Raw genomic sequence first — 13,249 nt, forward strand, 5'->3', positions numbered from 1 at the left:
TCCTGCCTTTTAACCAGTTACTGAATCAGGAGAGGAGCTTCCCTCTCATCCCATGGCAGCTCACTTTGCTTAAGAGCCTTTGGTGAGGGACCTTGTCAAAGGTTTTCTGAATGTCCAAGTACACTGCATCCACTGGATCACCTGTGTCCACATGTTTGTTGACCCCCCTCAGAGAGTTCTAGTAGATTGGTGAGGTGTGATTTCCCTTTCCAAACGTTGTACCGACTCTTCCCCAACAAATCGTGTTCATCTCTGTGGCTGATAATTCTGTCTTTTACTATAATTTCAGCCAATTTACCTGGTACTGAACTTAGGCTCACCGGCCTCTGCTTGCTGGGATCACCCCTGGAGCTTTATTTAAAAATGGTTTACACGTCTGTGTCTACCTGTACAGCAGCGTGAAGGGTACAGGTACCACAGGGGTCACTGCATGCCGCAGTGAAAGGCTCTGATGTGGGCGGCAGCAGAACACTATACTGCTAACAATAGCAGTGTAGACATAGGAAGCAGAGAGCTATGTGGGGTATATATGTGCGAGTTCCAGGGTGTAGGGCACACCACTCACCGAAGCCGTCTCACTGTCCACACTGCCGTGGACGCCCAGGCGCGGGGGTGTGCAGCGTTCGTACTCTACATGCTGCCAGAGGTGTAGACTCGGCCTTAGCCAATCCTGGAGCAGGCTCATCAACCTCTGTCTGTGGCCAAGCCACCAGGAGAGGGGACAGAGCACCACCGTGAGTGCATGCATCTTGCATGCGAGAGAGCATTTTCTCACCGGGTGCTGAGACTCCATCAGCTCTCGTACGCCGTGCTGGGTCAATACTCGGGTGGGAGACCAGGTGCTGGAGGCATGGCAGGAATTCAAAAGGTGACTCTTCCATGTGAGGTGAACCAGTGGCCCAGGAGGTGATGTAAGACTAGGGTCCACCACTTGTGCTCATTAAAAATTTGCAGAGCGCTGTCCTGGCCTGATCCCATCTCTGGTAACTGCACTTCGACAACTTGGAAATCTGCCCCCCTCCCCTCCAATTTCAGTCAGATGGGATGTTCTTCCTGCCTTGTCCTGCTCTGCCATATGACTGCATGGAGTTAAACAGGTGCCGTTTTCCACCCCCGAGACAGCTGCACATCAGTGGTGGATTGACAGATTAATTTCCCGTATATGTAGTTGAAGACTGCACAGAACTTTGGGGATGAGATGCGCCCGCTGTTACCACTGCCGTCTAACTGAGGCCTCCCCCAAGAGATGCCATGCAGGCAGGGCAGGGGACGGAGTTCTAGTAAATGTAGCATAGCCGACGTGGTAGTCCTGGGCGTGAATCAGTGTGCGGAGCGCAGCCTCTGCCAGACAGCCCTCCCCCACTCCTGGTTGTGGACACCTACTTAAAAGACGGATTGTTTTTACTCCGGGTAACCAAAGCCAATAAGAGAGAAGCAACAGCACTGACTGGTCAGTAGCAACGCCAGCTCTGTCACTGTAACCCGCTACGCGGAGGTTTAACTCAGTGGACAATAAAAAGGCTCATGAAAAGTGCCTCGGCTGGTCGCTATCGTGGAGTAGGACCTACGCTTAGGCCAACAGTTGGTCTGTTTAAGATTCTGCTGGTGGAATGTGTCGGGGCCAAATCCCAGCGGACCGTGGCAGGAAGCTGGGGGACAGACGCCTTCCCACCGGTCCCATGCGCAGCGTCCGCTGTTCTCAGGGGAGGCAGGGTTGCAGGGCAGCATTTCAGCTGCCCTCGTCAATAAGAGCGTGCCGGCAGCCCTAGCCCAGGGCATCCAATTGTGTGTCGTGCGCCGGGCCGTGTGAGCAAGATGCCCGGAGGAGCTCCGCCAGCCGGAGAGGCAGCGGGTTGTACCGGGTCGTGCAGCCACCTGGGAGCTGGCGCCTGCTCTGCCGTCCATGTGCTGGTCAGCTGCTCAAACGTTGCAAGCACCTAAAGAAGTGTGGCACCTTTCCTTACTGCTCTCCTGCTGGGGGCCTAAGAAAGACTGGCCAGCCGTGCAGAGAGCAGGAGCTCCAAGCGCCCAGCCCGGCGCCAGTGGGAGTTGCGAGTGTCCAGCCCCTCTGAAAAAATCAACCCGTTCCCAGGTACGCGTCTCACTTCGGGCACCTGCTAGTGCACTTGGCGCCTGTGGGTCACACGCAGCATCTGGCCCGTAGCGAGCGTTCGGGCCCTGCCCTCTGTCTGTCTGCTGCGGAGGTGCGTGGCAGTGGATTCCAGCTGTGCTCTCCGCGGGGACTGCCTCCTCCACCCGCCGCGCTAGGATGCCGTAGTGACTGCAGCCCCGTGGCCGTGTCCCCGCCAGTGGCGTGTGCTATACAGGCAGTGGGGGGAGCTCGCTGCCCAGCGAGCGCTCGGAAGATGCAAGGCCCAACGTCGTCTGTTACCAGCCAGGTTTGCCAAACAGCAACAACAAAACACTAACTGAGCCCTACCACGCTGAGGGCGCTCTGAGCCCTTCAGAAACAGGCCACCTGCCCCCACCCCAGGTTCCAGAGGGGTGCACAGAGGTGATGGGCCGTGCCTGAGGGAATCACTCAGATTTAGCTAGCGCCCACCAGTCACCGGGAGCTCATCTCCTGCCTCCTCAGCCTGGACGGTAGCTGCACGGTCCTCCTGCTGCGTCATCTCCTGGCTGTGGGCAACTGCTCCTACTCCTAGGGGGCTGGTGAACGTTGCTGGGTCACCAGGCATCTCGGCCGGGTCCCAGCCAGGCACCCTGGTGTGGTTGTCTAGGCTGCTGACTCATGCGCGCCTGCATGGGGGAGTGGGGGTCCCTCCTACAGGCTGATTCCCCAGAGCCCCCCACTTCTGCCCCTGGAGTCACAGTGCTGGGAGAAGGAGCCCTTGGGAAATTCTTGAAGGGCCTCGCCTTGCGAGGGAATTTAAATGGGCTCCTCAGAGCCAGGTTGCGCCCTCAGTGTGCCGGCAGAGGGGCAGTTAAACTGTTAGAGCAGGGGTGGCCAGCCAGTCAGAGACAAAGAGCTCCAAAATAGCTACAGATACCCCAAAGCGCCACATTTACCTTACCCTCCCCCGACAATTCGCGCTGATCCCTCAATTTCGGGGGCAGCGTGTCAATTTCACGTTTGAAAGTAAACGATTTCTGGCGCCCCATACAATGTGCGGAGCCGCATTTGATAGAACAAAGAGCTGCATGCGGCTCGCGCGCTGTGGGTTGGCCACCCCGTGTTAGAGCATTTACTGCAAGCCACGGGCCCCTGCTGGTTGAATACAAGGGCACACTGAGCCCTGGCAATCCTGGGACACCGGCTCCTCCTCCCCAGTGTATTTAGTTGCTGCAGACGCCCCCCGCCGGGTGAGAGCCTCGCCTTGCCCACGTTGTTCAGCAAGCATCAGTAGGGGCCTGAACTGGGCGTTGTGGCCTCAGCCACCCACCAACGCAGGACCTGGGACAAGCCTGTGTTTGCACCAGCTGCTGGCAGAGAGATTGGTGGAGCCAGCCTCCCAGGCTGGGATAATCTAGGCCCGGGGGAGGCAGCTGGTGATCAGCAGTGAAATACTCAATGCAGACTCCTGCCCCAGGCCCCACCCCTTGGGCTGTTCCCAGGCAGCCTCCCCAGTGGGGTCCATCCTGCTCCCTGAAAGAATCCCTGCTCTGGCTCAGCGGCAAATAGCCCTGCATCAGCCAGCGCTGGCCCCAGCAGCCCTGCCTCCATGGCTCTGCCCCCAGGCTGGGCCAACAAGCCCTGCCCCGGGGTTGGGCAGGCAGCAGAGCGCTCCCTGCAGGGCTGGCTCCCCCCAGGCCGGGGAGAAGCAGAGGGGGGCTAAGGTTCCCCCACCAGGGGATTTCCTGCCTGGCTTAGGGAATCCCCCCATGGCCCTTATCTGGGCAGCGGCCCACCCAACCATGGACCCAGCCTGGCTCTCTTCCAAAGGCCTGGCCACACTGCCAACCAGAGCGCACCCAGGAGCTGTGGTCTCAAGGAGCCGACGGCACAGACTGCACTTCCCGCAGGATTTGAACCCCGGGCCGCTTCCAGCGCTTCATGTCGGAGCAGGCACGTGGTTTTGCACGAGCGCTTCTGGGCACTGAGTACTGGGCAGACTCCCGGGGCGGGGGGGGGAGGGGGGTCGTCTCCTTAGGGAATGTGCATCTACCCTTTCCGGCTCCTGGGGCGGGATGGAAGCGGACAATTAACTCCGCACAAGACTAAGCCCTGGAGATGCTCCCCAGCCTGCAGACCCCAGCCAGCTTTGCACTCTGCCCAGTTCCACACCCATGATGGCCGACTCCTGCGGGTTGTACCTCCAGTCCTGTCTGGGGGCAGCCCTGGGCCCCTGGGGATGATCTGCTCACATACAGGGGGTCTCTCCCTCTACAGGGAACATGGGACTGTTCTTACGGTTTGCTGCCGTGGAAATTAAAGGGCATCCTGCACCCCCCTACACCAGGCTCCCAGCAGATTGCTTCTTTAAAGCAATCAGGTGAGAGTTAGCTCCAACCCAAACACTACTCCCCTCCCTCCCCGCTAGCGCTGCCTTTAAGGCATAAAAATACATTAATTGCCCCATCCCTGCAGCAGCACTGTTGGGACCTGCAGAGGTTGAAGCCATGGCTGCAAAATACTGTGGAACTGTTTTGTAGAGGTGAAGCCTCACAAGGCACCTGTGGGAAGGGCAGGATGCACATGGGTGGGAGGAATGAGTATTTCTGTGTGAACTCTTACCCCCATGCACACCTACAGTACCGCACCACCTCGACCTACCTACACCACACCAGCCCCAGGCTGTTTAGACCTGGCCAGCCCAGCGCAGAGCCAGTTTACAGCCCCTTTACCCCCTTATAATAATGACCAACATTGGGGCCTACCTCGCTACCGGCTCCATAATTCAGCTGGGCTGTACAGTGCAGGAGAAAAACTTACCTGTACGTTCTGTGAACAAATTAATTTTGTCCCTTTAATTTCCCTGGCTGCACTAATCCCCTCTAGCAGCAGGCCCCCATGCCAATGGCAGTATTTGTTTCGCAGATGAACCTGGTGCAAATAGTCAGTTTAAAGCCGGAAGGGACCAGCAGATCATCTAGCCTGACCTCCTGCGTAGCCCGCCCGCCCCACTACACACATGCACAGAGCACTAATTCACATGTATAGAGGGCTTGGAAATGGAAAGCACTAAAGGAGGGGTACGTATTATAGCACTCCCTGTTAAGATGCTTTCACACTCTTCTGTAAGTGATCTCTAGGCTCTTTGAAAAGTGTTTCTGTTCTGAAAAGCAACTCTAACCTTGGCACGGTGAGGACGTGTTTAGTGTCATCCATGATTTCTTTGTAGAATGAGCACATTTAGTAAGTAAAATTTGCTTTTCCCAATCTCACTCTGCACCCTTAGACTGGGATCCGAGCCAAAACTAGGCTGTTTTATACATCCCCAAATAAAGCCCTCAGCAACACCCATGAAACCTCCTTGCGTTCAGTGGCTTTGCCCAACTATATCTGCTTAGGATGTGGTAAACAATTCCATCAATGATGCACATGAAGGAATAGACTCTAGCCCATTCTCTCTTAACAGGGTTGGCTCTGCAGACTCAAATGGGGTGAACAGAAGAAAAAATTACTTTTATTGCTGAAGGCAGGAGCTGAGGCTCTGCCTACAGCCAGGGAGCAGATCTCATGTGTAAGAAGTTTCTTTTTTCAATTTCATTTTCCAGGGTAGAATTACACTTTATATTGTTCTTGATGAACCCGTTTAACCCCATGTCCTGCTAAAATGGGACACGTTCTGTTCAAAAATAATTTCTAATTCACGTAAAAGACCTCTGTCTGCACCAGTCATTTACACATTTTCACCTGGAACTGTTTTAAACTGTGCCAAAGTCGTTTAAACACTCTTTAAAGGTACAGGCCTTACGCAAGGCCGAAACATTATTTATTCGTATGGGCTAGCACCTAGGAGCTGCACTCACAGACCAGAACCTCATTGCACTAGATGTGGTGCGAACAGAGCAAAAAATCTCTGCCCCGAAGAACAGCTTCCAATCTACATAAACATGCTTTTTCTTTTCCATTTTGCAGCTTGCCATTTACTGACCCCCGGGCAGTGCACTTAATTGGAGGAAAGAAGAGGTAATGACAAGAAAAAAAGGCTGCTAAGAGGAGAACCTATCCATCTTGGGACAGTGCTCATGCTTCAGATGATCTATTGTGTTATATTAGATTGACCAAATCTCTGCTATAAAGTGTTAAAACACAGCAGACAGAGAGATCAGAGTGTACCATTTATTGGTCTGTAAAAATTCACACACAAGCTGTCACGCCACAGATGTTAAAGTTCTTCAAGTGCTGGCAGTTTATACAAAAGCAGAGATTTTACACAGACGGCTGTATGGATGTGTTCATAGTGATTTAAATTAACACAGTGGCATTGACTAGAGAGCAGAGTCGCTGGCTGATTACACCACAGGCTGCTGAAAGGTATTCTCTGCATCCTCATGTATTTCTAGAGCAGATCAACTGAGACTAGCAGTAAACAGGAACGTACGCACATGTTCATGTGAGCTGAGGTTTAGAAAAAGAGAACTGTTACCAGAGTGACTGCTGGTGGACGTAGTGCCTGAAACTGCGGGGTGAATGAACAGTTGCCCATTAGCAGTCATTCCCGTTCACCCAAACTATCAACAACAGGCCAAATCCTGAGAGGAATGGACATTGCAAGAATGCAGAAGCATTTAAACCTCAGCCCCGTATTCTTTTAAAATAATACCTGCATCCAGCATATACGAAAATCTTTACAAAGATGTTTTTGACCTGGATGCACTGCAGTAGCTTCATGTTGAGTCCACAAGGGATACACTTCTCTGATGGTAGGACTTAGTAGCAGCCAGCTGCAATTAACGTAAATGGAAAAAAATTCTTAGTTTTTAGCTTCTCCACCTCACCAATTTTTGTTGTGATTCAGAGATTGAAGACCTGCTCCTAGGCACGGTGGAAGATATTTACTAGACTTATTTTTGCAGAGATTTTTCCCCCCAGGACTTTGGCTCCTTGCAGGATTACTAGAAAGCCTTAAAAACAGCAGCAAAGCAAAAACCAGACTAAACCCCCCAACTGCTGTACTAAACGTCTCAATTACAGGGTCTTTTTGGTCCTTGTACTGAGTTTTCTGTCTTTTAGCACACCGGCAGCCTGATCCAAAGCCCACTGAAATCAATGGAAAATACTCACTGGCTTCAGGAGAAACAGGATCAGGGCCTTGATGCATATACAAATAGATTTAGGCCCCAATCCTGCAACTTCCTGCATGTGTGCAGACAGTAGTTGTGCCTGCACAGAGCCTTATTGTCTTCAGCAGAGCTCTGTGCAGGTGCCGCAGTCTGCTCAGTCTCAAGTTAAACGCTCAGAGCCTTAATGTGGTGCTAGGGGAGCAATAGAGCAAAATTAGTTTACACTTTGCCAGTGTGACTAAGCCGCGTAATGAAGAGCTATACAGAAGCATTTTCACCTGTACATCAACGGTTAAACCATGGAGGACAAAATGCCTCCGAAGAATTACATTCTCTACCAGCTAAAGAAAAATTTTCTTTGTGGAATCGCTGTACAAACAGCACCATCTACAAGCCGTAGGGCCACTATCATTCCAGCATGGAGACCTGTTAGTGGAGTGACCACCAGTACTACAATGTTATTTCAGTTGCATTGCGCGCGCACGCGGAAGGGAAGGGGGGGGAGGTGAAGAAGAGGAGAATCTTTAAAACAAAAGCTCTGATTATTTTTATGTAGTTTTCCCGTATGTATAGAAATCCTGCTTTTGTTTCCAGTTACACTTTTAAATACTGAGAAATTGAAAAAAAAAAACTTGTCTTTTTGAGAAAGAGAAAACTCAGCACTTAACAAAATCATGTAGTAATAAATGCTTGGTTTATAAATTGTGGTCTTACACGTAATATTGGCAGTATTATGCATGCAAACCTTTGACTAGCTTATAAAAAGTAGAGTTAATATTAACTCTGCTCTATTTTTTTTTAAAAACCACTGAAGTCCCAGAAATAACCACCTTGCACAGAAGTTTTCCAAAACATGATTCATGTTGATGAGGCTTTTTTGGAAAGTGTTTAATCTGTAGGTATTGTTTTTTAAAAAAACCAATTGCTTATTTATTTTTTTAAAAGAGTTCTCACCTGGGTCATGTCTAATCTATCATTCCTTTTTGTCTTCCCTAAAGTAAAGTCCAAGAACTAACAGAAAACACTGACTACTCAAATGAAACATTCAAGTAGTTCAGGAGGAATTTTTTATACAGAGCATGTATGTGTATAAAAGAATGAACTACAAAGCAAGGTAAGCTGTAACTGGGAAGATCCTCTAATAGGAATTAGACCAACACTAAGGTAAAAGTAATCTAAATAATGAGTTTGACAGATGTAGAGACAAGGGTGATGCCCTTTCATTTTGCAGAGTTCCCATGAGCACACTTTCTTCTCAAGGGCTTGTGGATTGAGATGCTCATGAATGTGTTCCTCTGAAACAAGGAAGTTTGAACCTCTCCTTTTACTTACCTTTATACTTTGTAATGCGATAACTCCTCTGCCAATTGGCTGGGGCTGATATACTTTTATTAGACAACTGGCTATTCACAGTCATGCTACCAGGTATTTTCTACTTTAACATCAAGGAGCCCAGTCTCTATTTCCTGCAAAAGGCCCTGGGAAATTTGTGGCTGACCCTGCTCTGCGCTATGAATTCTCAGGTGATCTTTGAGCGCCTGTTTATACCTAAAGCTCTTGCCACACTCAGCGCACTGGAAGGGCCGCTCCCCAGTGTGGATCCGCTGGTGCTTCAAAAGATGATGCTTCCGAATGAAGCTCTTCCCGCATACCGTACACTGGTAGGGTCTCTCTCCTGTGTGCAGTCGCTGGTGGTTCAGAAGATGCTCCTTCCGCATGAAGCTTTTCCCACAGTCTGTGCATTTATAGGGTCGCTCCCCCGTGTGAATCATCTGGTGCCTGCTGAGTCCTGAGTGACAATTGAAGTTTAAGCCGCATTCAGTGCATTCATAAGGCCTTTCCTTGGTGTGGGTTCTCTGGTGAATTATAAGGCTTATCTTCAGACTGAAGCTCTTTCCGCACTCAGCACAAGTGTGTGGCCTCTCACCTGTGTGGATTCGAGAGTGGTTTGTTAGTTTGGATTGCTCGGTGAAGCCCTTCCCACACTCTGTGCACATGTAGGGCCGCTCTCCTGTGTGGACTCTATAATGGTAAGTGAGCCTGGACTGGTGGATGAAGCTCTTCCCACATTGTGTACACACATAAAGCCTCTCACCTGTGTGGAGCCGGAAGTGGTTGTTCAGATTGGATTGCTGGGCAAACGTTTTCCCGCACTCAGAGCAGGAATAGGGTTTCTCACCTGTGTGGGTTCTCTGATGTGACAGGAAGATGTCTTTCCGGTTGAAGCACCTCCCACACTCACTGCACAAATATGATCTCTCTCCCACTTGGCTTCCCTGTTGGGTGGCGACGTTTGGAAACTGACCAAATTCTGTTTCGCCTTGAGTGGATTCCCCCAGACTGTTTGCTGGAGGGGTTGTGTTTGAGATGAGCTGCAGGTCTGAGTTGGGCTGATTTTCGCAGCTGGCTCCCTGGAAAACATATGCTTCTGATCTTTCTGATAAGGTCACAGGCAGTTCCTGGTTCACAGGACCTTTCTCCTCAGGACGCGCCTCATATTTGACCAAGATACTATCATCTGCTAGAAAGAAGGGAAAGAGAATCCTTACATTATTTATGCATCTCTTTGGAATAAAGAAACCCCTTAAGATTCAGAGGTTTCTGATTCATAATGGAATCCCATGAAGTTGTGTTTCTCTTCAGTGTATGCTACAAAAATACTAAGAATGGTCTGTTGAGAGACTGCCAGGTAAAAAAAGACGTTAATCTCCATTTGTAGGTACTAGGAAGTTACCCATATCCAGCTATTTAGAGAGTTCTCCACTGGCCCAGCTCCGCATCCCAAACTGGCCCCTAGACTGACTAGTCAAAAATGTAGCTCTAAAAATCATTCCTACTGTGTTTCATCATTTTTCACTAAAATTACAGCACAGCTCGTCCTAAACCTCATTTATTGCATGATCATACAACTGGTGGCTGGACAGAAGCTGAGTGAAAATCTTCCACTTTTTTTTCTGAGGCATTAGAGCACGAAGAAATCTTGAGCTGAGTTTCATTTCTAAGGAAATTCTAAATCCAAAGCATCAAAATGAAGGACCTGAAATAAGTGCAACTAGGGCTGCATCCAGTCACACCAAGATAAAAGGGGTCTTTCTCACTGATTTCCTAGTGCTTTTCAAAATACAGGATCATTCCCTATGATGTTTCCAAAGACAAATTCTTCACTTCTACCTAGAAGTCAAAGTCACATAAGAGCCTTGTGCTGTATGGAACCAGCCTTCTACGTACACACGATTAGTGTTTTAGGCCCCAATCTTACAAGGGGTTCTGCACAGATGGAGAACAGTGCAAAGCTCAGTGCAGGATCGGGCCCTTATACGTTTACAGAAATGTACGTTTAATATATAGGAATAAAAACTATAATGGAGTGAAGCTTTCACTGCTAGAGAGAGAGGAAAAACAAAGTTCCCATACTGTATAAGAATTAACTGGTTTACAAGGGACTTACAAAAAAAATCTTTGAAGTATTAATATTCATTTTATCTGGTCAAGTGGTATAAGAAGGTATTACTATGTGGAACCCGGATGAATACTGAATGAGCAACTACTGGTTCTCTTATCAATGAAGCACCCTTAAAAAAATTATTTTGCAGGGCCCTCACTCCCAACTCTGGAGGAAATCAGTCATATTGCAGTCTGTCTCCTTATGGTTCTCTACACCATACTCTGCCTTTTGGGCTGCTCTTGCTAATAAAGAAAGTGAAGTCCAAGTTTGGGTCTGTGGCGAACAGTCACAAGAGATGGGCGCTGTTTCCAAGAGGAGAGGAAAAATGCTTCACATCCCCACTCTCTCTATGCTTGGGCAACTAGGATTCCTAGCCCACACAGGTGGTGAAAACTTTCCCCTCAAATGGATTCTCCATCTCCACCCCACAGGAAGCCCCTTCACTTCAGTCTCATTGTCAAAGCCTTGCCTCTGTCATTCCATTGGAGCTGTATCCAGGGTGAATGTCCTCCCTCCAGAAGGACACTGTAAACCCAAAATGTAGGAGAGATGGCTCTGCCTGGGTCTTCCAGTAAATCCAGGGGACCAGTCACCTCAGGAAAGTAACTCTAAGGCAAGGTACTCACTGTTCCTCAGTTATTTCAGTCCTGTACTCACTGGTGCAGGTACTTCTATGCGTTTCTTGTTCCCTAGCACTCTCTTGAGTCCGTACGCTCTGCTCCTCTTCTTGTTTGATCCAGGAGATAATGTCCGTGGTAGAAATGGGAGATTCTGTTCAGGGAAAGAGAGAGTCAATCCACTGGACATGTTATTGAGTATCTGAAACCAACACAATGGACCAAGTATCTGGCTGGAACAAACTGGCACGACTCCCCTGACTTCAATGGAGAATTGTGTTAGTCAAGTTCAGCACTGGTATAAGCTATTTCTTTGCTGAAAGAGATGCATGTTCTGATGGGATGCGCAGGTTAAAAAGGAAGTTAAAAAATACGGGGTTAATATGTCAAATGATCGGAATGCTCCGAAGAGCCAAAACAAGGAGAAATTGGTGCAAGAGCATGATAAGAAGAACCTGCTCACAGAAACGTAAGCTGTGACTACATGACCAGGATTTCCAACATTAACGGCATTCACTGTTTCAAGTGGATTTTATGCATTACCTGCATTGGGACCTGCAGAGCCAGAAGTAACTGGGACAGGTGGAAAGTCATGAATGACATCTGCAATGAAGATAAGAAAGCCGTCAGTTAAAACGTATCAAGCTCATGTGCTTTTTCTCATGTATTTCCACTCTTTGGTTGGATTCCCGGCTTTAAGCTGTGCTCACTTTTCCATTTTAGTCTATTACTCACCTGTGCTGGACTCTGTGGGGATCTCCCTCACTTCCAAGTTCTGCGGCTCCCCAACACAGAGCTCTCCCCATTGTTCAATCCGCGATAAAATATCAGGCTTGGAAATTGCATGGTCTGTTCAGGGGAAAGAGACATTGAGGATATAGTGAGTACTGATTTGGGCTTTAAAGGGGGTAGGAGGGAGTTGTGCTTGTTTTAACCCAACCTGCTTGCCTTTCTGGAAGAGGCAGCTAATCTGCACAGCTGTGCAAAAAGGTGACGGAAGATCATGCAGAAGAGCAAATGTCTGCTGGGAAGTAGGTGCTCCATGCGGGATGAGGGGGTCCCCCTCACACAACCCCAAAGTGGCAGACTGCTGGGCTTGCTCTGCTGCTGCTATTAGTGCTAACTCAGAGCCCTGCTGGAGAACAAAGGCAGCCTATAGGATAGCAAAGAAGTGGAGGTCTCTGAATGTGTTGGGCACATCTCCAAAGCTCATCACCATGATAACTTCAGAGAGAAAAAGAAGCCACCACTCACAGGCAGCTGTCTATCTGCAGAGCAGGATCTGCAGACATGGCAAGAATATCTCAAGGTTGGCAGTGTCAGAGGTTTCTGACAGATCTAAAAGAATCAGAATAGACACTTGGATCTTCATTCCTTGCCAGGAAGAGATCACTGACCAATGAACCAGTCCTAAAACAAAGTTGCCTGTGCTCAGATTTCCATGGCTCCTCCAGATACTGCCAGAGTTGCCTTGCTAGAATCTTCATCATAAAAAGGGGAAATCAAGACAAGTCAATTGGAAAGAGAGTCCGTACCAAGGGATGGTTTCCAGAGCGAGGACATAGTATCACTTCCTCAAGACTTGCTGGCATGCTCAGGTTTGCATAAATTAACAGCACTTCAATCCTCTCAAATTCCAGGTGGCTCAGGGTCCTATGTAAACCTTTTGCCAAGTCCTAATTTTTAAAATGTGTTTCTCGTGTAACACGGGCAAAAGCCTGGAGACAGCCTTTAATGCAGAAGATTTTGCAACACCTTCACACAATGAGCAGGTCAGGTTTCTGGACATGGCCTGATCTTACACCAACACAATTAACTCCGTACCAGAAAACACAGAAGGTGGAGGGATTAGGAACACTGTTTGTATTTGAAAGCTCTCTAAAATGGGGAGATGTGTGGAACTGATCTATCACACAGGGTCTGCTATAGGTGCTGATCCACCATAAATCAGAGGAAGTTGAGAACAGCCATGAAGTAAAAGAAAATTCAGCAAGTC

General features: G+C 49.0%; 1 pseudogene; it reads right to left on the bottom strand.

Annotated features, from left to right (window-relative positions):
- The window catches only part of LOC137150595 (zinc finger protein 850-like), a 49,054-nt pseudogene that overhangs the window by 29,750 nt on the left and 6,055 nt on the right, over positions 1–13,249 (bottom strand).

The sequence above is a fragment of the Emydura macquarii genome, unplaced genomic scaffold (assembly GCF_026122565.2).
Source record: "Emydura macquarii macquarii isolate MOO-44397 ecotype Brisbane River unplaced genomic scaffold, CSIRO-AGI_Emac_v2 contig_973, whole genome shotgun sequence".
NCBI lineage: Eukaryota > Metazoa > Chordata > Testudines > Chelidae > Emydura > Emydura macquarii.